The 24904-nt window shown below is 45.2% G+C and overlaps 1 protein-coding gene across 1 annotated transcript in view; it reads right to left on the reverse strand.

The window, feature by feature from the left end:
• The window catches only part of PALD1 (phosphatase domain containing paladin 1), a 1254976-nt gene that overhangs the window by 1186995 nt on the left and 43077 nt on the right, over positions 1–24904 (reverse strand). The window lies entirely within an intron of this gene.

A 24904-nucleotide genomic window follows, 5' to 3' on the forward strand; every position in this document is an offset into this window, starting at 1 on the left:
TTTTGGGGGCGTGTCCAGTGAGCGATGGATGTAGAGGTGAAGCTCCGGAGTTCCTGCTCTAGGCCACACAAACATCCGTTGGGGATCCTGTTTTAGAAGCACCCTGGTGGTAACGCTCGACGGGATTGTGCACTGGAAGATCCCAGGAGCTGAACCCGGTGAGTTGGAGGGCATGGAAAGCACTCTGAGCCTCAGCATGTGGACGGACCCAGCGGGAGGGGGTGCCATCAGAGGAGACCGCAAGATGGCCGCCGTCTGAAGGAACAGGGCTCAGTAAACTCGGCGGACGGTGCAAGGCACTTGAGAGGGGCTGCGGCAACCCTGACACCCAGATGAGGTATCTGGAGGAGTGGAGCCACAAAGGAGGAACACCCAACAGCGAGGAGCAGCAACACGGAGGAGGTGACAGCCCCCGGTGGAGGCAAAGAGAGGAGCCAACTCATCCCATCCGGCCGCAAGTCAGAAAGGCACGGAGAGGGAGTGATTGGAGCCAGCGGGCTGAGCAAGGCATCCCCCCGAAGGCTGCAGCGACTCAGACACTCAGGCGAGGGGTCTGGAGGGGCGAAGCCAAGAGGACACTGCAGCGCGATACACACTGGAGGAGCGCCCACAGTGAGGAGCAGCTGCATGGAGAGACGTGGAGCGGGCGAAGAGGAACTAACTCACCCCCCACAGCTGTAGGGGAGAGAGGAGTGGTGTGAGGGAGGACTATTTGAAGCCAGCTGATGACATCCCCCCACAGTGAGGGGAGGAGAGGCGCGGGTGGCGGCGCCCAGGACCAACCAGGGAGGAAGAACATGAGGTGGCCGTGAGGCGCAACAGTGAGGAGGCCATATTCCCCTGTGTGGGAACAGTGGGGAAAAGCACCATCCACCCCAGCGACCTTGAGAAGGTGAGGGGTGACAAAGGGGGAACTGATAGGAGCCTGCTGGAGGAGGTCTACTATACAGACAAGTCACTGCTGGCTGGGACAGCACTTTGGGGGAAATTTGAAACAGCAGGGGCAGTGAAGCAGTCCCATCCAAGACTCACACAGATCCGGATCCTCAGAAGGAGCAGGACCTGAGGATAGGGAGGTAGGGCTATCTAAGGGAAGGCACGCCTGGTGGAAAGGACCCTCCACCAGGCGGCAGTGAAAAGAAGTGCCCCTCTCCCAGCGAAGGAATCGTGAGCAACCATGAAGAGTAACCAACTCTTAAGTACTACCACAAAGTGGCTCACCGGAGGCATGAGGAATGCCAAAGACATTATCTGCAGGTGTTGACCCTGTCCCAGCGATGAAAATGAATGAGAAGAGGGACTAAAGATCGTCCTATCACTGGGAAGCAGGGTGCCCGCTGGAGTCCAGGAGTTGTGAATTCCTAGTGAGGGCTGGAAGAAAGGTGTGACAGATTTAGTAACCTTGTCACTAATCCTCTACCATGGCCAGGGAAAGGCAGAAGCTACCCGACTCTGATCCTGTGGGTGGCTATCTGTGGGAGGGCCACATAGGAGAAGACAAACTCCAGAGGGACAAGACAATACTCGATCAAAATGACCCAATAACCATCATTTCTGCTGTCATACATGGGCTATACAACATACCGATATGGCCTACTGTGATATAGATGAAGACTATATATAGGTATTCTGAGTCAATCACAGTATCTACCTTTCCCCTGCCCCTTTTGTACTGGAATGAGGAAGAGCGACGGAGCAATGAAGAGGACTAGGACCAGTAAACACACACTGTGGTCTAGTACACCGAAACTGTTCGGCAAGACCAGGACGTTTACATCTGCCATGGTTGACCGATCAGAGACAAAGAGGCAAAAACAAAGTGAAATGGTAACTGGTGCTGCCGCTGAGGAAAATGCTGAATGCGAGCAAAACCCAAGGAGCACAATTCTGGCTGACATGAGAGACGTGTGGGAAAAGCAGAGCAAATAAAGCCCCCTACTCGAATGCCAACAGCAACGGGAGCCGTAAACTGCAGGAAGAGGCAACGCAAGGGTCACTTGGCTGACACGACGCACACTGAGTCAGCGAACCAGAGAAAACAGAGATGCGAGAGACACGAAAGATATCCGATAAGCCCAGGGAAGCCGAATGGGTTACCTGGCAGGAGAGTAAACCAGGAGTGAGAAAGAAATCTAACTTGAACCATGTGAAAAAGCAGCATCCTGGCAGGTGAGTCCACCAGGTTGCAAAGCCCCCTGAAGCTGGTGAAGCTTTTATGTTGGAATATCCTGGCAGGAGAGTATACCAGGTGAAGAGTGGAAGTAAACTGTGAACTGTGTATGAATAGAGACAAGGGAAGACCCATACGCCTTGAAAGGGAAGCAAAGCCAGAGAGAGCTCGAGGGGAGAGAAGGATCGTCCCACACCTCATGAACTTTGAGAAATCATAACAGTTTCGAGTCTGGGCCCCACACCCAATTGTTTTAAACAAGTGTGTTGGAAGCAAATGAGGAGAGTGTGCCAGATTGAGTCTCAGACCCTCCTTCTGTCAATCGCCTGCTTCTCAAGAATCTGTATGGAAACTAAGTAAATAAAGTGGAAGGGAAGCCACCTCTGGAGTGTGTGAAATCCAGGGGAAGGGAGCCATTTCTCCGTGCACCTACAACTTGCATATGATAACTGGGGGAAGGGAAGCATACCCCCAGTGTTTGGAAACGAATAAGGGAAAAACCATATATCAGGAGTTTCAAGAGGAACCCTTTTAACCCAATAGAAATACAGAGTATGAGAAAGTGAATGTGAACTACCATTTAGTGACTTGTTGATTACCAGAAGACATCTTGAGGAAGGGAAACCCATTTCCTGGTGCAACTTTGTTATTCTTTTCCTTTCGTTTCCTTTCTCCATGTTAAAATCCCTTGTGTTTTGGAACTTGGAAGAAAAGCTATGACTTATAGGTTATGTGAATACCCTAGTGCACATTATATTAAGTTTAGAATGTAAGGGTCAGTTTAGGGTTCGGACACAGAATGGAGGACACTTTTTTTGCTGAAAAGTCCGACATAGATGTTCCTTAGTTTTGTTGAGGCAGGAAAACCCCTCTTAGACGTAGGGATAGGTAGGATTTTCACCCAACCCTCTTATTCTCTCTGATAAATAAAAATCTTTAACCCATAACCAACATGCCACTGTGTCTGAGTCTTACTCCTGATCCCTTATACATGGTGTCAGTAGTGGCATCTGACTCAGTTGACACAAACTAGGGGACCCCGGCGATTGTTCAAATTGACCAATACCAATTCTAGTCCCATAAACTGCACTTCTGGGAACAACTCTGCACAGATTATAGTTTTGTCTAGTGGGCTGAAACCCATAAATAGAACCCAATACCCCCCATACCAGCAGGGAAAAAGAATGGGAGATCAATTTTTCCCCTTGATGCCACAAGCCATTCCATCTGTTAGAGGAACGGTGGAAGGAAACATGTATAATCTCTTTTTCCCCACGACTTTCAGTTTCTCCGTAGGGATAAAATGATTATATCATTCGAACTTAGGCTAGAAATCCCCCCAAACTCAGCTATGAGATGCCACCTGAGGGAACGGTCCAGGAGAAAAAACGAAGAATATTACCTCTCTTAGGTACTGGAGATGTAATTAAGTTTATTCTTCTAAATCTAACGTATAATGCGGTTTGGTTCCGCAGGGGCGATTTAATGGGTTACCTGATGTATGAGACCCACTGGGAACCTCCATACCACTAAAATCATAATAGAAGAGATAGCGATACCCCAGTGGTGCCTTCTGGTGATGAGAGGACCAGGGAACATGATCTGTTCCCCAACATCTAAGAAACCCATCTTTTCCCTAGCAAGAGAAAGCCCAGAGACTGTGGTATCCCCATCATCCTTCCAAAGCGGGGCCCGACTAAAGAGATCCTGGAAACCTCTTTGTCAGAGGTCTCACAACAAGATTGTCTTCAGGAAGAAGGACCACCTCCTTCAGGAGCAGTCCTCTGTGATTTCCGGGGACATGAGGAGTCGGGAAGCTCCTGACCTATCTTTGGTAGTAAGTAAACAGGAGAAACCCTTTGAAGAACAGAAACAGGAGATCAATTATGACAAGCTGAGGGGTGTTTTTAACATTGAAACCCTCTGTAAACCTTCCATCAGCAGCAGTCATACTGAATCCAATGCAGAAAGGGGCTTGGAACATTGTGAAGGTTTGAAGAATGGGTATAGGTACAGTCCGCCCAGTATAACAGAAAACCATGATATTCCTTTAAGTCTCTGTCCCGTATCTCCCCTGCAAATTGAGGTACCTCTACAAACCTTGACTAAAAATATTAGAGCTCATGAGTCTCCACCTTTTTGGGAAATATCCTATCCCTTAGAGACGGAGAACTGTGAGACCGCCCGGAACTCAGACATCTTGTTCCCCACCCAAGGTCATAGTCCTATTCTGGAAGGGGATGATAATTTAATTTTCACTCTAAGAAAAATACCATATCAAAGTTAGCAGTTCTCCCAGATAAAAAGAAGGTCCTTGAAATGACCCCTTCTAAATTCGAACATAAACACCCAATGGGACAGGATAAGAAAGGAGAACCATCTGTCCTACGAAAACCCTCTCGTAGTCCCCTGGAGTTAGTGAACAATTAGCTAAAATCTGGGAGGAGAAGAAGATGGAAATGTACCAGATCCCTCATAGGAGGAATTCTCTCCAGGCTATCACCATTTAATCAGGAGGGACATGGGCCATCCACCCCAGGTACAACCCTTGATGATTTTCAGGGATTGGAAATGATCGATGGACCTGATGATAATGGACCAGGTTCCGAAATTGTAACATAAGAGGAAGGAAAAGGGGAGACACAATCCTTTTTATCCTTACCTCCCACTGGAAACAAGTTACTTTTGTGGAGAATATGGTCATCCCACAAAGTCTTGTCCCTCCATTGAGATGAATTTCCCAAACATACCATCGTTCAAAGAATCCAGTCAGGATAGACGAACCAAGGAAGCAGAGCCTGAATCACCCTTTGACAATATCCTCTATGCCTAACCTAGTGAGATGAGGGCACATTGGAAAGAGAACCCAGAGAGATATCTCCCAAAAGGGAGGAAAATAAGAGCAGGTGAAAACCCAACGTCTTTTTATATACCAGATGCAAAACCACCTACAGAGTCCCTATTAGCCTAGCCGGAAAATACACTTAGGCTCAACTAGATACCGGGGGTAAGGGGCGTGCTATCCGATCAGAACTACTTCCCCAGGGATGGAAGAGAGTAGGAAAAGAAAGAGTAAGCTTTGTACATTGCCATGTAGAAAGACACCTACAGACAAAAATACCCACAGCCATCTTGGGAAAGGAATTATATCTCATATTGGCAGTGATTCCCAACTTACTGGCCCAATTAGTTATAGGAAGTGACATTCCCCAGTTTGACCAATGGATCTCACATTTGGTTCAAATTAAAATAAGAACCCAGAGGCCTGAAGCTCTCCGTTTGAAAGGATCATCTAACTCATGGGTAGGAGAAACCCTGTCCTGTTCCTTTGAAAGGAAAGACAGTTAGATAAAGCGCTGGTCTCTTGATCTTTAAGCGTACAACTTAGATTATTCTCTCTTGAAGGACAAGGAGAGCAGAGTCAAGGGAAGGGTATGTGACGAATCTAGTAACCTTGTCACTAATACTATGGAGGGAAGCTTATCTTGCGTGGCCAGGGAAAGGCAGAAGCTACTCGACTCTGACCCTGTCAGTGGCTATTTGCGGGATGACCACATGGGAGAAGACAAACTCCAGAGAGACAAGACGGAACTCATTAAAAATAACCCAATACCCATAATTTCTGATGACATACATTCACCTACCTATATGGCTTATTGTGATATAGATGAAGAATTTTTAGGTATTCCCAGTCAATCACAGTATCTACCCTTACCGTCCCTCTTTTGTACTGGGGCGAGGAGGAGTGACAGAACAATGAAGATGAAGATAGGACCAGTGAACCAACAAAGTGGTCTAGTCTATGGAAACTGTTCAGTAAGACCGGGAAGTTTACATGTTTCACAGCTGACAGTTCAGAGAAAGAGAGGCAGAAACCAAGTGAACTGGTGACTGGTGCTGCTGCTAAGGAAAACAGCAAATGCGAGCAAAACTAAAGGAGAACAATTGTGACTGACACGGGAGGCATGGGGGAAAAGCAGAGTGAAGGAAGCCCATTGCTCGATTGACAACAGCAGTGGGAGGCGCATGCTGCAGGAAGAGCCAACGTGAGGGTGTCTCAGCTGAGAGGATGCACGCTGAGCCAGGGAACCAGAGATAACAGAGAAACAGAAATGTGAGAGACATGAAAGACATCCGGTAAGCCCAGGGAAGCCAAATGGGTTACCGGAGCCCCTGCATGTAAATGCTGTGTTACAGAAGTAGCAGGAGGAAGGCAAAACTTTGAAGAAATTGGTATCTTTGCAAATAATCCAGAGAAAGGGTCAGCGACCCACTGCATGAAGAGAGATGTTAATGTGAATGTGAATAATGGTGAAGAGGGGCCAGTAGCCAAAGACTTGAAAGCGAATGTAACGAACTTTGATAAAAAGGGGTCAGCGAACCAATATTCGACAAATATAATATTGTGGATAAAAGAAAGAATCATTGGAGAGGAGAAAAGCCATGCCAGGTTAGTGAACTAGGCAAACAGTGAGGCTGGACTCGCACACACACGGAGGGAGAAAAAGTGAACTTGCATTTTTGAAAGAGTGATATCCTGGCAGGAGAGTAAGCCAGGAGTGAAAAAGAAAGTGAATTTGTATTTATGAAACCGTGATATGGTGACAGAAAAGCAAACAAGGAGTGAGAACGAAAGTGAACTTGCATTTTTGAAACAGTGATTTCCTGGCAGGAGAGGAAAGAAAGCTAACCTGAACCATGTGAAATAGCAACATCCCGACAGGCGAGTACACCAGGAGTGGAAAACCCCCTGAAGCTGCTGAAACCTTTATGTTGGAATGTTAAAATGTCCTGGCAGGAGAGTATACCAGTTGAAGAGTGGAAGTAAATTATGAACTGTGTATGAATAACGACAAGCGAAGACCCATACCCCTTGAAAGCGAAGCAAAGCCAGAGAGAAGCCAAGGTGAGAGGATAGCCCCTCCCCTCATGAACTTTGCAAAATAATAACAGTTGTGAGTCTGGAACCAGCATCCAATTGTGTTAAACAAGTGTGTTGGAAGCAAACAAGGAGAGTGTGCCAGATTGACAGGAGGGTCTGGAACTCACTCTCATGCTTATCAAGAATCTTTGTGTGAAATCCAGGGGAAGGGGGCCATTTCCCCCTGAACTTGGAACTTGCATTTTAACTAGGGGAAGGGAAGCATACTGCCAGTATCTGGAAAATAATAAGACAAAAAACATATCGGGAGTTTCAAAAGGAACCCTTTTAACCCAATGGAATGAGAATAAGAAAGTGAATGTGAACTGCCATTGAGTGACTTGTTGATTACCAGAAGAAATTCAGGAGAAGGAAAAACCCTTTTCCTGGTGGAACTTTGTTATTATTTTCCTTTCTACATGTTAAAACACTTTGTGTTTTGGAACTTGGAAGAAACGCTACGATTCATAGCTTATGTGCCTCACCTACTACACATTATATTAAGTTTAGAATGGTAGGGTCTGTTTAGGGTTTGGGCAATGGATGGAGAACACTTTTTTTGTTGAATATCCTGACACAGATTTTCCTTAGTTTTGTTGAGACAGGGAAACCCCGCTTAGAAGAAGGGATATATAGGATTTCCCCCAACACTCTTATTATTTCTGATAAATAAATGTTTTCAAACAATACCCAAATCTTACTCTTGATCCCTTACAAAGGCTGCGCAGGGGACGGAGGCGGCAGGCTGCAAGAGTCCATTGTGGGTCTGAAAGGAGCACACCCAACTGTGAGGCCAAAAGGGAAGAAGCAGTGGCGTGATCGCAACAAGGTGGACCATCGGGTCCTTGAGCGAAGCCAAGACTTTAAGGAGCGTAGGACCGTGAAGGTGCACCAGGACTGTAGAAGTGGTTAAGAAGAGCAGTGGAAGCCGCTGACAGGAACTCCATCCCAGGAAGATGTGCCGCATCCCACGAGAAGGTAAAGAGACACACAGGAGACCCAGTAAGGATACAGGAGAGGTGGAGAGATGGACACAATGTAACATTCATCACCCCAGTGGCAGCTATAGGGCTATTGGGGAACAGAACTGTGTAGAGTGCATCAGGGAGGATCTCCGTCATCCCAGTTTTAATGAAATAGCTACTGGGCACTGGAAGAGTGAACCAAGCATCCAAGAAGAACGTCCTCATTGCAATGGCAGTACTAAGTCCACTGACCACCAGAGAAGGGTCTGGGAACCCTACAAAAAGGAACTGAGCATCTGTGGAAAACATACTCATTGTAGAGGCCACGAGACGCCCACTGAGCACTAGAGAATTGCCTAGGATTCGAACATGAGGGATCTTAGGACCCAAGGAGAACTTCCTCTGCGAAGTGGCAAAGATAAATCCATTGACCAGCAGAGAAGGTTTGGGACTTCGCTGGTATCAACATAGAGTGTGGAACGACATACAGCAAGTTCAAAGATAACTTTTTGAATGCCAGGAGATGGGAGTCATTCTTCTGGAGAAGGAAATGTCAGTTGAATTATATTAGTCTTTAGTTGTAGTGTAAGGGACAGAATAGGTTGTGACACAGGACAGTGAACTTTGATTTTGACAGATCCATAAGTATTAGTTTGAGGCAGGGAAACACCTCTTATATGATAGGAATTGTGAGGGTCTTTTTTGTTAATAAATAAACGCCGAAAACCACCATTATGCCACCTTTGTGTCAGCTTGTTTCTTATACATCTTTAAACTGTGCAGGAGAGTCTGGGGAGATTTGGTTATGCAACCTCTGTGGCGAAAAGGCAGGCTGAGGGGGATAGACCTGGCTGACTATAAGTGTGGTTGGTGAATGGAGAGAAGAGTGGTGAGGTTATTACGAGTATTAAAGACAAGGCTGGTAATATTGTGATGGGGAAGGAAGAAATCTGCAAGGTATTTTATGATTTTTATGCTAGACTATACGAGGCTCAGCCTAGGGAGGACTTGAATCAGATCTCAGCGTGGTTGGTGGAGACATAGTTGCAGTTACTCACTGAGGAGGAAGGCGTGGCACTTAGAGTGCCGATAGATCTCATGGATGTGGAATGGGCTACAGACAAATTGGGGAGAAATAAAAAAAAAAAGGGTTTGACGGATGGACGGTGGAACTATATCGAACTTATAAACACTTGACTCCTAAGTTGTTAGAGGTCTTTCAGGAAGCGCTCACTCAAGGTATATTCCTGAGCTCCATTCTGGAGCCGGTGATGGTCCTGCTACCCAAACTAGAATGTGAGGGAATTTAGCTCATACATACCATTGTCACCGATTAATGTTTATCTGAAAATTCGTAGCAAGATCCTAGCACAGGGGTTGAGTGAAGTTATGATCACTCTGGTCCACGAGGATCAAGCCAGCATGATATCTAGTAGAACCACCACTTGGAATTTGAGGAAACAGATTTTGATACTGGATAAATGTAACTGTGTAGGGGAGCAGCTGTAGATTGCTAACCTGAACTCATGTAAAGGAGTTTGATACAGTTGACTGGGATTTCATGTGGGTTGTCCTGGCAAAGGTGGGGTTGAGGGACCAATTCTTAGAGAGTTGGTTACATTTTTGTATAATGGCCCTGCTTCCAGGGCAAGGGTTAATAGGACATTGTCATGAGCATGGGGAGTGCATAGGGGTATAGGCAGGGTTGCCCCCTGTCGCCATTGGTATTCGCGCTAGTGGTCGAGCCTCTGGCTAGGGTGATTAGGCGTACGGACAATGCCTGGGGGTGAGGTGGGTGAGGTTTCCCACTGCATTGCACTATATGCGGATGACATTTTGTTGTATGCTGCAGACCCCACATGTACAATGGGCTTGATGTTGGAAATGGTGGAGGAATTCAGACAGTTATCGGGCCTGGTGGTGAACACATCTAAATCAGTGGTATATGTTAGGCCAGACTTGTTGAGGGCTGACCTCGGGGGATTACACATAAATATTTATACTGAGTGGTTCCAATACCTGGGCAGACAAGTGAGTCAGGATCTGCAACGGGTGTACCAACGGAATGTTGAGGAACCATTGATAAAGTGTGATAAACCTGTAGATTTCCTAGGGGAGTTGTCAGTAATGGGATGAGCAGAGTTGGCAAAAATTATCACAGTGCCGAGATTATTGTGCATTTTTCCATCCATCCCCATGATTATACCTGCTACATTTTTCCGGAAACTCAACATGGTTTTAGGCAAACTCCTTTGGAGGAATGAAGCCCAAGAGTTGTATGTCATCATTACAACTGCTACTTGATCCGGGAGGCGTGGGTGATCCAGATTTTAGGGTCTATTATTGGGAAGCAACACTACAACATCTGGTAGCCTGGTTTCAGGTGCCTCGTGAGGATGTGGTTACAAAATTGATTGAGGGGGTTGTGTTTTCCCTTACAGTTGTGTCAATCATGGGAGCCACAGAAAGGGATTTGAAAGCCCTGCCAGCTCCAGTTTCCACCTTGTTAATTATTTGGAGACAAACGACAAGGGCACCCTCACACAAGTTGACGTATTTACCTATGATGCGGTTGAGTAGCAGCTGTATATGGAGTACCGCTACTAAGTGCACACAGACAGGGGGTTTCAGTGGCAAGCTTAGGGCAAAGGTCTGTATCTGGGAGACAGGGCTGCCCCATAACAAGAATTTAAAATTGCTATATCCAATTATGGGAATGATGGCGGCTTTAAGGGCTCTGGCCAGGGTTTCTGAAGAAACCGGAACTGCATCAAGTGAATCAGATGTTGATGGGCTTAGTGATGGCCTCCAAGCTCTATAGGGCGTTTCCAAGGAAAGAAGATGAGAAACTAAATAATTAGAGATGCATGGGATATAAATGCAGATAGACAGTTTACCAATGAAGAATGGGTAAGGCTGGTTAGACACACAAAGGAGATTTCCAGGAACTTAAGATTTCGTTGTATGCAGTATAAATGTGTAATGAGGGCCTATATTACACCCATTGTAGTGGCTAACATGACTGTAGTCTCTGAAACTACATGTTGGAGATGCGGGTTAGAAGGTTGTTCCTATATACATATGTGGTGGGTTGAAGCAAGGTATTTTTCCTTTAATGGAAAAAGTGGTGGAAACATTGGTGAATTGACAGGCATTGACAGTCATTTATCTGTTAGATACTGTCTTTTGGGTCTAATGCCAGTTAGGAAAACGAGAGGTGTTCCAGCGGCCAAACTAGTGGCTTTGGGGCTACTGTTCGCTAAAAGGCATATTGCAATGGCTCGAAAATTAACGAGTGGACCGAGATTTGAGGCATGTTTGGCAGATGTTAAAAAAACGGTCAGGGCTGAGATGAATTTCAAAAATGATGGGCCGTGGATGAGGGAGGAAGGGGTAAATTATACTGTGAGGCAAACCGTGCATGATTTATTGAATGAACCTTCATACTTGTACCCGCCTTGAATGCTGAATTCTACACTACATGAATTCTCATGTATTGTTCGTCAGGGGACCATTGAGCTCTACCGCCTTTGTTTAGAGGTACTGGACTGTGAAGGCTAAATTCTGGAAGCAGAATGTTTAATGAAGTGATAATTACGGAGCCTGAAAGGAGGCTACTTATGGTGGTCGTTGTGGGCTGTCCATGTGAGTAGTGGGCGAGTATCTTTGCATTCAGAAGTGTGAAGGGGGTTGGCTCTTGTGATCACTGTATTGAAGATATTGAAGATTCACTGTAGCGCTCTGTTTTTCTGTCATCACAGAAAAGCGAATAAACAGAGGTTATTAAAAAACAAAAAAAGGAGAATACTTTGTATCTGGTAAACCCCGATTGGCTTCTGGCCAGTCAATATCTGCCTGGGAGCTGCTGGAGTACCAGCCCACGAGGTATTCAAATTAAGTTTGGAATCCGCAGAGGCTAAAAGCATCTCCAGATCGGGCATCACTCAGTATGTCAAATACCTTTTGGGAAACAGGGAGATAGTACATGGTGTGCTGCAAAGCTAACTGTCACATGAGATGCAAACTGTAACGTTTTATCCATTTTACATACTGCCCTACTTTGAGTAGCTTGTAGGTATGCTCTCTGGCATCTCATGCCACACACGCACACATACGGCCATACACACACACACACTGGCATAGAGATATGTCTATGTGGTACCAGATTACCAGATGGCCTGGGAAGTCAAAAGAATCTCCTGGACACGTTTGATGTCAAACTAGCTGGGATCCTCTGGTTGTCAAGCAGGGGCTAAGTAGCTTTTATTAATAATTATCCCGTTTTGACCTCTTCCTTTACAAGTAGAAGGCACTTAAAGCGACATAGCCTTTTTTTTTTTTTTTTGGAATAATGCCATTTCACAGTGATGGACTGTAAACTAAAACAGACAGGATTTCAAAGTCTTACATTCATGTAATTGGATACTCCTTACTCATGGCGCCTGTGAAACATTGGTATCACGTCCTTTCATTGCCAGGATTTTTTCGAAGTCATCTTTTTCAATGAAATCCCTGCGCAAAAAACTCTTTGAAATATATAGAGGGGTTTAAGGTGTTCAAATGGGTGGAGGAGGTGGTTGGGGTAGGGTTAATAATATAGGCATGGCGGGCTTAAGGCCCCCAAACAGAGAAAAAAAGGAGTTTCAAAGAGTGATTTGAATGTAAATGCATCGAGAAAACAAAATTGGGGGAAAAAAGTGGTTGGTGAAACGACATAGAAGCGAAACATCATAGGCAAGGTTCCACCTAAGCAACAAGACCTCAGGCACAGTAAAACTGAGCAATCTGCTAAGGTGACGTTTAGAGGGGGACCACCTGAACATACATTTCCCCCTATCGTTTTTATTACAGCAAAGAGTATAACTCTAAAACATGAGGTATAAAACTCGATTTCAACTTATAATATCCAAGAGAGCCATCAAGACACCATGTTGGTATTTAAAAGCATCTCAACTTGGTTTACAGAACAGCTGACACCAACCACCCCACTCTAATGAAACCACCCACTTGGAGGATAGGAGGTGGTGCAGGAAAGAAGGGAAGCCAGAGAGGGAATCCCCATTCAGCAGAAATGCAAATTTAAACTCCGTTTTACAGTAAGAAAAATCCAACCAAAGGTAGGACCACCGAAGGAAACTGCGTGTGCATCCTGCTGCATCATAGAGCAGCTCAAGGATATACAAGGGGAAACTGCAAAGTCACCAATAGAAAGAGACGACATCTTCATCTCAACCCTTCCCCACCCATCCATAAAGGCTCTGCAGTGATAACAAATGTACCTTGCCCCAATCTTGGCAGGTATCACACAGATACATTGACCCCTTTTTTTTTTAAGGCGATCCTACTTAATTCCCTGCACTTCCTGTAGTCGTAGCTGTGTGTCGCTGCATACATCTGTAATGGAACATAATCTAATTTTTTCGAGCTGCCCTTGGAAACTGGGTTTCTCTCTTTGGAGGGGGGCAACAGTGCCCCCCCTCAGATAGCTTCTCCTCCGTAGAGTCCCACATAGTATGTACCAATAAGATATATCATCTTCCTCATCGGGCACTGCTCATCCCAAAATCCTCACATTTTCCCTCCTTGATTGCAAATCTACTGCGGAGAAGACAGCACAGTCTTGAAATTTCTGATGGTCAGGGCAAGCACCTTCTATTTCAGCAACTCTGGTATGCAGGTCTCCAACTTTGGTAGAGGCCATCGTGAATTCCGACGCATTCATCTACGGGGCAATAGACCATCAATGTGTTAGCACATCGCTTGTATTGAGAAAGGTATCATCATCCTTGAACAGATGTAGAAAAGTATGAGAAAGAAAAAGGGCAAAAAGGGGGAGGAAGACGGAAAAGAAGGTAGGGACCAGAATAGGAAAAGGAAGTAGAACGACAAAATAGGAAGAGTCTAAAATGTCCCATATCCAGCTACATCGAGCAGTCTCAAGCTTTATTAAGGCAGAGTGGATATTTCAGACCCGTGTTCTACATACACCTATCTATGTGCAACAATGTAATAACTTAGCTTAAACACGATCATAGTGCCTGCACCTTACGCACTATCCTAGTTCACAATACAGTAGGCGTTATTTGCCCAAACAAACACGTGTTGAACACACAGCGACTGTCTTCTAAAATAACACAGAGAACAAAACCGAATAAGTGTCTCGCAGATAAGGGTATGCTACAGACATATAAAAGTATACTTCTGACAGAGCAATAACGAAAGCAAAAAACAGGGCATACCAAATCCTCATCAGAAAGGAGCAGGGGTTCTCTGAGGTCATAGCAGTTGGTGTCTTGTCCCTTAAAGACCTGCTTTCTTGCTCGTTGGAAGTCCAGGCTGCTCGGCACAAGTCCTTAAGTTCCGCTGCTGCACCCCAAAAAATCTTCTAGCAAACCCACAGACTGGATCTGGTCAGTTGATAAGGCGATTCAGAATAGAGATAGGACTCCATTCTATGCACATAAGCCACTTGATTCCACCACTTCCTATCTGAAGCTTGCGCTAGATCCTTACATTTAGAGGTAAGCACCTTAAGTGGTACGGCTATTAGTACATCACAGAGACAGTGCTTGGGAGGCTGAGGGGGCTCTAGCCCCGGGTCTTTTGGTTGCAGCCCCGGATAGAAGCACTCGGGCTACAACCAAAAGGCTAGCTAGCCCTGAGTCCCGACATTACCATAGGCCTGGATTTGTTCCAGACCTAGCAACACCCCTGGTGTATCATACATCTTTCCTTGTATTTTGTTACTCTCGAATGCTGGGTTGGCGCTCCCAGTCATGACTGAAAAAAGGGAATGAGTTATTGAAGATCTGCATATGCATCTGATCCATGGCCATATGCTATTCCATATGACACAGAATATTTACATGAGAAACGCATATGTTGGAGGGTGTCCAGTGTCATCCTTCCGTTTGCATGACCAGCATCAGGAGTGTGGTGGGTCGAAATCACCTTTCCCCAGGCGAGATGGCATGTAGAACGCTTTATTGTAGAACATAAATGAATTCTGAGTAGTTCTGGCTGATTTGTTGCCAAACCGCCAGCCATAGGTAGACCAGAAAGATGAGCCCACAATTCTCCTCCCATGCCAATGCATTCATATTAGGATGCACGTTATTGTATGTATTGAGTGCCTGTGGAACTTCAATGATAATGGAGTTTGAGGAATCTTGGTTCTGGCCCCCATCACAGTGCATTCCATTGGGTTCTGGTCACTCCTTTTTAATTGTATATATATCTTAAAAACTACCCCTAAGAAACCGTATGTGGTCCTCAGTGACTCAAAGGAAAGCCTTTTCGTCTCTGGCCATACCTGGTCCATATATAGAATTGCCCAGTTATTCCACCCTCGCCAGTGTAACGCCAGCCCAGCAATTGCTATCCTATTGTTAAACCACAATGGACACAGCTGCTCGCCCTGAATGGGGAAACCCACAGCTTTCTCCCAGTACCTTAAAGCTTTGCATTTGAATGAAACTGGCCCCAGTCCCTATAATGTAGGTTTCGCTAATAACCTGGGAATATCTCTAGTATTGTACGGGCCACCAGACTTCTGTGCAAATCACACCACACTGGCCGTAGAGACTGGTCCACTTAAGAGAACCACCACCCCACCTTGATTAATGACAAAAGCATACATAGATCTGACAACATTCAGGAACCCCACCCGACCCCTCGAGAAAGAGGTAATTGTAGTCTGCCAATGGATATTCTGGGCCACTTGCCTTTCCACAAGAAATCTAGTATTAACTTATTAACCTTGACAAAATAGGTGGGTGGCCATTATACTTGTAGCATGGCTAGTCCGTACATAGTAATTGGTGAGATGCACATTTTTATCATTTCTAGATGCCCCACCATGATAAAAGTAGCAGAGACAATTTGTTCAACAAGGTATTAATTTGGTGTTGATCAAATCAATGATCAATTTGATTGTTTCCTCTACGCAATTGGAAAAGCAAATTCTGATGTATGTAATACTGTCAGGCTGTTATACTAATGTCCCTCAATGCACCCCTTTAGGCCGTGGCTATTAAGTGGTAACACTTCTGTTCTTTCACCAATGTTTTTGTGTACTCCTCTATTTTGCACATGAAGGGCAGCAAGGGCGTGGCTTGGCTCTCCAAATATGCCATTGCAAATGCTGGAAGTTTGATCATGTTCCCGTGGGTCCCACTCCAATAATGGAATAATTGTTGCACACCCAGTGCAGCAGGGGCTCCAAGTACAAGAAGAACAGGAGGGGGAAATAGTGGCCATCCTTGTTTAGATCCTCTTGCCAGGTAGAGGTACTGGGAGAACATACCATTGACATAAACCATAGCCCTGGGTTGTTGGTATAGTGTTATGATCAAAGAGATTATCCTTGGTCCCAAACCATGTCATTGTAGCGCTCCCTCCAAGAACGAGCAGCCCACCCTATCAAACACCTTTTCTGCCTCCAAGGCGACTGCTGCCCAGGGGTTACTAGTTTCCCTTCCCATCTCTATGAGGTTGCAGAGAAGGCATGTATTAGAGGAGGACACTGCCCATTATAAAAACCAGTTTAATCTTTATATACCAATTTAGGGAGAAGGGATTCTAGTTTCGGTGCCAACACTTTGGCAAAGATCTTTGCTTCTGCATTAATCAATGAAATGTGTCTATAGTATAATATGATATGTCATTTATAACATGCCTGTAGACAAGTGTTTCTAGGCGCGGCAAGACAGACAGAGGACTAGAAAAATTATCTTACTCTCTACCCTCTGCAACTTATCCAGAACAAGAATTATCCTTGGCCTCAAGCCCAGGGACAATATCTCCTCAGCCCTGAAATCTCTCCACTGGCTCCTGGTGGCTGCAAGAATCACATTCAAGAAGACCCTCTGCATCGTCCACAAGGCTTTCTGGGTCCATGGCCCACCATATATCCAACTCTCTCTTCCAAAATACCTTCCTTCTCAAGCCCTTTGCTTTGCTACCTCCAACTCTGAGGGTAAGACGCTCGATGACGAGGCATGCATTGGGAAGTAAAAGGTGTATCCGGGTTCAGTAGGGTTACACATTCTCTAAGTGTCAACTCGATCGTTGTTTAGTATACACTGTTCAAAGCACTGTGTATTTTTGATGAGGCAAATGCACACTGTGATTTCCTGTTGCAAATGGGGTCCTTGGGGAGGTTACAATCTCCTCCCATAATGACAGAGAGCGAATGTCTCTGTTGGATCAGTTCTTTTTCCAAAAACGAAGGTCTGTCTGATTAGGAACGTATACATTTCAAATCACTATCCGGGAGTAGCTTAATGTACCTTGAATCATGCCTCACCTGCCATAGCGTCATTCAAAATGTTTTCAACTTGCACATTCAGTTTCTTGTGAATGAATACGGCAACTCCTGCCTTGCGTCCTTTCACCTCAGATCTGCACACCTGCCCAACCTTTTTCATTTTGAGGCTTCTCAGCTCTTTCTCAGAAAAGTGCGTTTCTTGGATCAATGCCACGTGAGTCTCCAACTTCTTCGGTAGGACACGCTGCCTTTTGATAGGGGCCGTAAGCCATTCACATTCCAATATATTATGTTACTCATGGCCCTGCATTAAGTGAACAGGTAGACATGGGATACATTCCGTCTGTGCGAGTTTGAATGAGCAAGGGTGTCTAGTCTAGGCATCGGAGTCAGGCCAGGTCTGCTCCACAGGGGGCAGTACTGTAGGTGTTTCCCCTCTGAGAGGTAGACCTGGGGGTCATGCTGAGTGGGTAATGAGCATGCAGACCAGGAGAGAAGAGGAAGGGCAAAAAGAAAAAAGAAAAAAAAAAAGAGAAAAAACACCACAATGGATGGAAAAGCAATTACAGAGCCGATAAGCCAAATTAATCCATGACCTCAGTATCTCTATAAATGTAGCGGCTTGTCGTGTCAGCACTCTTTCCCAGCCTGAAAGACTGCCCCCCTCCCCACACGACCAATAGAGGCCCCTGCAAGGGAGAAGATCCAAGGAAGGGGAGGCATCACAAGGGCCTTCCTGGACCCCCTCCACGCAAATAAATCTGAGATAAATTGATAGCGGATTCGCTTAGCACCCAAAGGCTCCATCCAAGTCTCAAGACGGCTAGAACGAAGGGACTTTCAGATCCATATGAAAACAGTTACAGCTTCAGCGCATCCTTGGCCTTAATGGCAGATCGGGACTTGTCCCTTGACTCTTGGGTGTTGAAGGCTTTAAATGCCACCTCCAGCGATCCCAATCGAAGTCGGCCCCCCCAGTTTCCCCCTATGTTACACTGTCGTTTTATCAGTGCATTCCTCTAGCAACTGAGAGGGAGCATATCCATAGGCTGTTCCTATCTTTGCAGGTCTAGAAGCCCATATTGTATGTCCCTTCATCTTTGTTCAGGTCGAAAAGAAAGAAACTGCTTCTGTTTAATCATTGTGTTTCTACACGAATATTAAAATATATAAATAGTGCAACCCTCAAACTGACCTTGCTCAGATTTTTTCTTCACAGCCCGCAATATTTTGATTGATTCGGTGTAGCGTAGGAGGCACGCTATTAGGAGTCTGGGTTTCCCCCCTTTGATTTCCCCCTCTGAATCCCACTCTGTGAGCCCTCTGTATTTCGAGGCAGGGGGAAAGGTTAAGCTGCAGTGCGGCAGACAGCCATTTTTCCAGCCAATCAGTGGTCTGTGCCCCCCAACCCACACCCTTCCGGAACGCCAAATATCCCAATATTGTTCCGCTGGCTCCTATCCTTCAGCCAGGTGATCGCAGCCTTGACCTCTCCGAGCCTACCCTACACATGCTCCACACCCTCCATCCTGTCCTCCAATACTGAAATGCTCTCCTCAGCATGCTTAATGCTCCCACAAATGCACTCATATCCCTCCCCAATAATTTGACCTCATCCTGTACCTCTTGAGTGTGACTGTCAATCGAGGACACAGTCTTTTGGATTGTTGAGAGTTCATTTGGGATTAGGCTGAAATCAGGAGTCGAGTAGAGGGTGTATTGCCTTAGTGGAAAATTGTGTGTGCTTCCTTCCAAGATGGCCACCGTTGTATCCCTATAGGGGAGCATGCTTTAGCATGAAGTTTAAGAGCTAGCCCCTCCTACCGGTAGGCCCACCTGGTCTACATTGCATCTTTGCTGCTGCTGCCTGTGCAGGGGTGGACTGGGAACCAAAAGAGGCCCTGGAAATATTTTTCAAAGTGGCCCCATAATACACATTTTCAGCAAGCCCAACCCTTTTCCTATGAGAATATGCAGAAATATCACACAAAAGAGGCCCAGGGCGCAGAGGCCTAACGGAAAATGTCCAGAGTTCCCTATAGGTCAGTTCACCCCTGTGCCTGCACCACTCCTCTTCAGTGCACCTGGGGTAACGTGTTGCAAGCTCCCTCGCCATGTTGCTGGGCGGTCTTCTGGTCCCTCCGCTTACCAAGGGCCTGTTTGCCACCGTATGGGAGCACTGCTCGTGATGGCCTCTGTGAGTGGACCTCTGCCAGGTCCACACAGATCTTCCGCTGTCTTCTCGCTTTCCTTTGCAGGTGTCGCCGGCGCCACAGAGACACAAAATCACTGCGCCTCTGCTCCCACTGTCCTGGCTCTGGTGAGTTCACTAATCTGCATATTATTTTTCTTATGAGTGGAAGAGGCTAGGTGCTCTGTAGAGCAGCAGCCATCTTGCGGTATTCCTGGCTACGCCCCTCTCAAAAAATATAATTTGAGTTCTGTTTTATGTCTATGTAGTTAGGGTCACCAATTGACAGCCATCAAGAATATACTACAATATCACAATGATCAGAATTACACTTGGTTGTGACTGAATACTTTAAGCAAAACCATAGCTGTTTCAGGGTGAGTGTGTGGGTAAAGGATAGGAGTCTTGCTGGCCACACAACTGATTTACTTGATAGAAAAATGTACTTATAATATATCCATGCTATATGTATTGTTAACAACAGAAGTCTTCTGCATTGTATACCTAGGAGTGCAAATCAAACAGAATGGCTGACGATGTCGGCAGCCACTTGGCAAATGAGACTAAAAAAGTAGTAAGCACCAAAATACTGAATAAGTAAGCACATATACTTGATACACCACACACACACACACACACACCCACACACACACACACATTTAAACTAGCATTGGTAAAGCCAGCCATTTTGAATCTACAAAGGCATGAAAAGGCATTTTCCAAGCACTGCCATAATGGTACTACCTGTCCATAAGATGACAACAAATGGTGTTAGCACCTCAGTATGTCATGACAGTGCCTGTCAAATGCCTATACAAGAGTTTAACGTTTGGCTTTGCCAATGCTTGTTATTAACAGAAATACAGTGCAAGGAACAAATGCAAAGATACATACGGATTATACATCAAGTGCCTGATGGCACACTTGGCTGAGAAGTTTTGATTACACCAGTAGTTGATTTATAGTTGCAAACACACCATTGCCTTACAGAAGAAGGATGCTTAGAAAAAACACAAGACTGTGCTCAAAAGCACAAGGCTATCTCAAAAAGACCCTAGTGGAAGGGTGTTTTAGGTGGGGGGGAAGCAGGTAATATGTGAGAATGGTCATAGAGACTATCTTGGCCATGGGTGTTCAATGAGTGGATACGAATCCTAACATTACTGTGAAAAACCTGAGGGTGTTTCACGACTCAGTGCCTGGGGATCCCATATTCAGGTGGCCAGAGAAGGGCCACGGCTATTGGATCCTAACCCGGGGGGGTTGTACAAGCGAGGGAGGTTCACCAGGGTAGGGGGTCCTCTGGGAGTGGTGAGGAGACACCTGAAGGTGAGACATGGTATCTCGCATTTCCTGGCAGTTCTTTACCCCACATTCTCTCTACTTTTAAGGGATACTACAACTCCCATAATTCCCCTCCTTTCTTTTTCAACCCGACTACTGAGACGAGGAAGAGGAACACTGAGACTAGGAAGATTCACGCTAGTGATTTGCTTTGGTACTGTCCCACTAATGAGGCCAGGCAGGGTCAGGCACTCAGTCACCGTCACAGACACCTGAAACACATTGACAATCAAACAAAGTATAAAAGGTGGAGCACAGAAGCACACAGCAAATGAGACTGGGCATGAGAAGGAACAGCTGAGCAAAGGCAGACGGAAACCAGGCTGAGTAGAACGGAAAGCCGAGATGATGACAGACTGCGAGTGAGAGCAAGAGAAAGCAAGGCGTGGGAGTTGCATCTCCAAGAAGCCAAAAGGGTTCTGAGAGGAAAGCCAAGAAGCTGGAGGAGTCCTTTCTTTGATGTGCCTAAAGGTTACTCGTTTCCCCGGAGTGGCAAGAGTATCCGGGAAGGTCTAAGGGGTAAAAGGGAGAGACCCTGACCTTGGATGTGATAACACTGAAAGGCACTTTGAAACAGGCACAGCGAGTGAGTTCTTGAATGAAGGGAGAGCACGGTTGTGAAGACATAAGTGATAACAATGTTGCGAGCAAGGTTACGTGTATGATGGCAGACGCGTGGAGAGAACATTTTAATTGTTCAGAAGTACAAAGTAACAAAGGAAAGATGCATTATCGAAAGTCTCTGTGAACTGTAAAAGACACTGATAGCCCAAGGGGAACTGTGTTTGAACTGCAAGTCGGACAGGGAGGCTGACAAAGAATAAGCTGTGATCCCGGAAGGGCTTGTTGATGCATAAAGTGAATATTTAACGGAATCAAGGTGCTAGGAAAGCGCGTATGAAATGAAGGTGCTAACAGGGCATGTGTAAATATGAACAGAAACTATGATAACCAAGATTCATTGTGTCAAAGCGGTCATGCATGGGCCTGAGTAAATCCATGCAGTTTCGAAAGTCTTCGACGTGAAAGTGAAAGGACAACCAAGAAGATTGGGGAAGGGAATCCTAAAGTTGGAATACAAATGGAAAGAAGTTGAGGCCCAGACTCGGGTGAGGTACGCCCGAGGGGCATATTGTGAAAGACTCACCTTGAAACCTTGTTGTACCAGAACTGTGTTATGTTATGATGAAACCTGAGCAGGCAAGGGAAGCCAGAGGAACTATGTTATATTGAATTAAGCTGAATCAGATGACAGAAGTCTGAAAGCCTTGTGTGAACTCTTTGAACTGTGCGAACTTGTCACCCAAATGGAACTTTTGAAAACCCCAGTGATTCGACTTGGAGAAGGGACTTGTAGTCCAGCTCCATTGCCATTCGGACTTTCTTTTGATACACACTTTTTGTTCTGATACATTTCCCTACACTTAGTTAAAATAAAGAAAGTCTATGTCAGAAACCTATGCTTGCCCTCACGCTTTTACAATAACTAACTGACATGGAGTCCTTTATTTTACTTTGATGGTCGAGACTACTTCCATTCCAGGGATAGGGCTAGCTAGGAAGTCTCCAACCCCATTCAGAACTTAAATAAGGGTGTTGAAAGTTGAATCATTGTGTCTGTGTCTGACTTGTGATACCATGCCTGCCTCACAATACCCACAGCATGTATGTGTCCCTTCACATCATCTCACTCTCTTAGCTTCAGTTCCCATGCTAACATTTGTGGCTTATAAGCAGTGATTTAGCGCTACCTAATGGCCAAAACATTTGAAGAAGCATACCATTCATTTTTAATCTCAATATTGTGCTACTTTTTAAACTTTATCAAGTTTCAAGTGGCACTGTGTAGTACGAAAATATTGTCCTGTTTTTTTCGCTTTGCATCCGAGCACTTACAGTTTTCCTAAATGTCAAATGTGAAAGAGAACCTACAAGTCCCAGACTTCCAAGCAAAACAGGACTGGGTGACCGTCTCATGCATGGCCATGGGAAACTTGAGAGCTTCTTGATTCCTGCCTTCCTGCACGTTAGGAGAGTTAAACATTTGAGCTTGGACTTCAATGTTATCAGTGAGCTTAGATGTACCTCAGGAGGTTAGCTCAGGACAACGTGTTTGTCTTGGAAGCAAGACAACACAGAGCAACACAGTTTTGAATCCCGTTTCCAGCTGGGAGTGGTCACTAGTGGTTCTTCCATTTCAGCCCCCCACTTCAGTCTCCAAAGCAGGGCAAACTGAAAATAACAAGAGCCTCTGTAAGTATTTCAAGAAAGGTTATGGGAAATTCAAGGATGTGACCACTAAAAGAACAGTCACAGAGGAAGGTGTGCGCAGGCTTAGACAAGCTAGGAATGAAGCGCACAACATGCAGAAAACACATTGGCGTTAAACTGTGACATAATCAAGGAAATTGAATCATTTACAATAATTTATTTGTAAACAAAGCCATGACCACTTAATCAATGGTTAGATGTAAATAATACATTAACTCAATGAAATGAAATAATGATGCAATGCGCACAGCCATTTTAAAGCTGCTCATAAGCTATCACAAATGAGAGCATGTTCTTATACGTGGAAGACATGTCTGGATTAGCACATTTTAAGGTGAAGAATATGGTTTTGGAATAGGCAAATTAAATCACATTACATGACAGTTCTCAGACTGCCCCAGTGAGTAGTCTGAGAAAGTCAGATAAAACTGTTGGCTTTATCAATGTTTGTTTTTAATAGGACTTCAGTGCAAGGATATAAATCAAGGTGCTGAAGGCACACTTGGTTAAGAAATTTGTATCACACCACTAGCGCATTTTACAGCTGCAATTAAGCCATTAACTCACAGTAGACAATTTAGAAATAATACTGAAACAACAAAGTTTGATGGTACTGCTTGATAAAGATATCTCAAAGAGATCCTAGGGGATGTGTTTTGAGCAGTATGGCCATAGGAATTAGGTACCCGATGGAAATGGCTATGGGAATTAGAATGGCCATTGGCAGTCAATGGGAAGGTAAATAACCAAACACCACCTACAAGCTGTATGTCCCTCCCCAATGCCATCTCCCTCCTAGCTGTACTCCAATACTAGTTTCAGATTATAGGAAGCGCTGAAGCATCATCCAATAGCCAAAACTAATAGCAAAAGTGTCACACCGTACTGATTATATTGAAGACAATTAACCTGTTGAATACATATATAATAGGGCATGAAATGTTCCAAATAAAATGTTTGTCCCAGGCTCCTCCAAAATGAAAAAGTTATAGACAATTTGTTAAAATGTGCAAAAGTTACTAAGAAAACAAAAAACACTGAAGTGGGGAAGTTTGGGGTGAGCTGGTAAGCCTCTGTGGGGTAGAAAATGGTCACCTTATCAAGGAAATCCAGCGGGAATCTTATGAGATTCCCGTGGGAATGTCACAAGGCACATTTGGAAAATAAATTTGTGACACAAACTTAAGAGTGAAATGGGGTAATGGGAGAAAGTCAGGAAGCGAAAACACAATAGAGAGGAGTGGGGGGACCAAATAAAAGGGAAGAAGGACACGTGGTGAGTGCCAGACAGGACAGGGAAGACTAATTTTCAGGTGTTTTCCTGTTACCATAGGAATCATCAAACAAAATGTTATTGCAGGAATCAGCATACTCAGGAGTGATTAACAGAACATTATTGCAGGAATAGGAAGTGGGGGCATTTCAATGGGATATCCTTTTACAGCTACACAGATAACATCTGCGAGGCAGGGGGCAGTGGGTCCTCAGGAATGCTTGGTGCAACATGTACAGTGGACACAGCCATGGCCAGTGAACGGAGCCCACCGACTTTGTGGCCAAAAGCCATGGCCAATGGATAGCCCCAAAGACCAATCCAGTGGGCACTGAGGGCACCAGCTAAGGCCCTCTGTGTTATTTTTAATTTGGGGGCAAGATGGACAGTGGGCAAGGCCAAAGGACATCGCTAGTGGGCCAAAAAGAAAATATAGCATAGCAAAGGCCTGGAAATTCTGTAAAAATCTTTTGTTATGAGAGTTAAGGTGATCTGATTCAA

The sequence above is a fragment of the Ambystoma mexicanum genome, chromosome 8 (genome assembly GCF_040938575.1).
Source record: "Ambystoma mexicanum isolate Mex_15411 chromosome 8, UKY_AmexF1_1, whole genome shotgun sequence".
NCBI lineage: Eukaryota > Metazoa > Chordata > Amphibia > Caudata > Ambystomatidae > Ambystoma > Ambystoma mexicanum.